This window comes from Hyla sarda, chromosome 7 (assembly GCF_029499605.1).
Source record: "Hyla sarda isolate aHylSar1 chromosome 7, aHylSar1.hap1, whole genome shotgun sequence".
Lineage (NCBI taxonomy): Eukaryota > Metazoa > Chordata > Amphibia > Anura > Hylidae > Hyla > Hyla sarda.
Window position 1 is genome coordinate 5,551,398 of NC_079195.1, and position 2,283 is coordinate 5,553,680.

Genomic DNA, 2,283 nt, shown 5'->3' on the forward strand with positions numbered 1-2,283 from the left:
TTATTGTGATGAAGTGTGAAATGTGTTGAAGGAGGGTGTTTTGTATTCCCTTTACGGATATTGTAAATGTGTTCTGAAATCCTGGCCTCGAGTCGTATTTTTGTGTGTCTGATGTGCTGTTTGTTGCATTTGCACTGTATAAGATATATCACTCCTTTAGTGTTACATGTGAGAAATTGGTTGATATTCCATTTAAAGCTATTAGAAGTAGATGTCATTTGGTTGGTTTTGTTAGGACATTTGGTAATTTAACAATTGGAACAAGTACCGCACCTAAAAATCCTTTTAGATTCCGCCATGTGTCTGGAGCCCTGTCTTGATTGGGTTCCCTAATCCAAGGTGCCACTGTGATACCCAGATTGGGTGCTTTAGTGTAAATGATTGGAGGACAGGTGGGTGGAGTTGGGCCAAGTAATTTATCCTGTTTGATGAGGTGCCAAGATTAGATGTAAGATTTACCTTTCGGGTAATCACTCCTGACCCCCCATTAATGGAGACATCACATGAAGCTTTGTGACCTTCAGAAGATTCTTATCACCACATTCACATATTTCCCCTGCACTGAGTGCGCAAATCCTAAAGGTGAAGCTTTTATATCTACCATTTCTTTTCAGATACATCAGTATTATGGAGTATACTTACGCCGATGAGCTTATCTACACATTTTGAGGCAAATAGTGGACCGAGCTGTGAAATAAAATAGATATCAGTGACTTGTGCAACAAAACATGGCTCCAGTGCTGCAAAAATAATGTCCTATAGATTTATATTTCCTATCGATTCACTGATCATAATGTTTATCAGACACCAATGGAGATGAAATAAATGTAATAATATGAGGAGTCTGACGCTCTGCGGGGATAAAGGTCATCGCTAGTAATCTCTGACCCTACAAGAAGGTCATGTGTTCTGTCTGTATCACCAGGTACTGACTCCTAGGATTACACAGGGACATGATGGGGAGGATCCAGAACTTCTCATGATAGGGTCAATGAATTATAGATTATACATATCCATAGAAAACAATCTGTTCTTACCATGGGGCAGAGAATGTTAAGAACAGGTTTAACCAGACCCAAGTTATCCTGAAATATAAAGGAATAAATCATCATTAGAGAAAAAGGTTAACAAAAAACTGATGACAATAGACGAGAGAAGGACCTGAGCCCAATCCCCAATGATAAGACGTCTCCGCTCCTTAGTGACTGTCGGATGTTTCTTACTATAGGATTTTGTGCGCCATTTTTATAGGTTCTATCTTTACAATTACATCAGCTGTAGTGGTTGAAGCTTCCGTCGTATGATGTTCGGGCCGTTTCTCTATTTTAACCATCTGTAGCACGAGCATAAATACAAGGATGGACTTAGTCTGAGCCTTTGCCTTATGTTTGGCCTGAAGACTCCTGACATATAAGATAAACTCCTCCATAGGCTTCCACTGTTGGGCAGAGGTCAGGGGTCGTATTTGCCTCTCTCTGGTTGGAATATGATACAATACGACTGAGAAAGAGGATGGAATATCTACGAGAGTACATTATCCCATCAGATAGATCCTTTCAAGAAATGGATATGTGAAATGCAAATGAATGGGAGGCGATGGGTGACGGATAGCTTTGTATGGCGCCCAACTCAGACCCTAAAAAAGCTCTAACAATGTATCTGCTCATTGGTGAAGACAATAAGTGGAGACTCTCCAAGCAGAGACTGGGACAGTTGGGGCACGGACATTGATGCTCTCCTCCCCTTTGCCAGTGTCTGTCACCGTCATCAGCGTCACCGCTCTGGTGGGAGCTCAGGAGGTGGAGAGGATGTCTGGCTGCAAAGAACAAATACTAAAGTGACCCGCTAAATATGGGCAATCACCTCTTGAGAACTTCCTTCTGGGAGTGAGCGGCAGGGGGCGCTATTTACAGGGTAGTTGATTATTTTATCACTTTCATGTTTCCCCTTAATGTTAGACCGAGCTTTTTTTTAAAACTTACCGCAAGTTTTTCAACGGCTTCGACTAATTCTGACCCAGTAGTACCGACTCCAAATCCCAGCTCTCCCTAGAATAAATGTAACATTGAAATTTCCAGCGTTATTCTCAGTTCACACCTGCGAATATTATACAGATGAAACTCCAAAAATGTGAATATTGTGCAAAGTTCATTTCTTTCAGTAAAGCAACTTAAATGGTGAAACTAATATATGAGAAAGACAGTTCAAGCCGTGATTTGTCATAATTGTGATGATTATGGTTACAGCTCATGAAAACCCCAAAGCCCCCCCAATGACTATGAT

The 2,283-nt window shown here is 41.0% G+C and overlaps 1 long non-coding RNA gene across 1 annotated transcript; it reads right to left on the minus strand.

Annotated features, from left to right (window-relative positions):
- Positions 1-642: 642 nt before the first annotated feature.
- LOC130282520 (uncharacterized) lies at positions 643-2,049 on the minus strand. Its single transcript, XR_008846432.1, has 3 exons — positions 1,983-2,049; positions 1,038-1,085; positions 643-687 (listed from the first exon to the last, which is right to left on the minus strand). It is a non-coding gene; the product is annotated as an uncharacterized LOC130282520 (long non-coding RNA).
- Between the last annotated feature and the right edge of the window lie 234 nt (positions 2,050-2,283).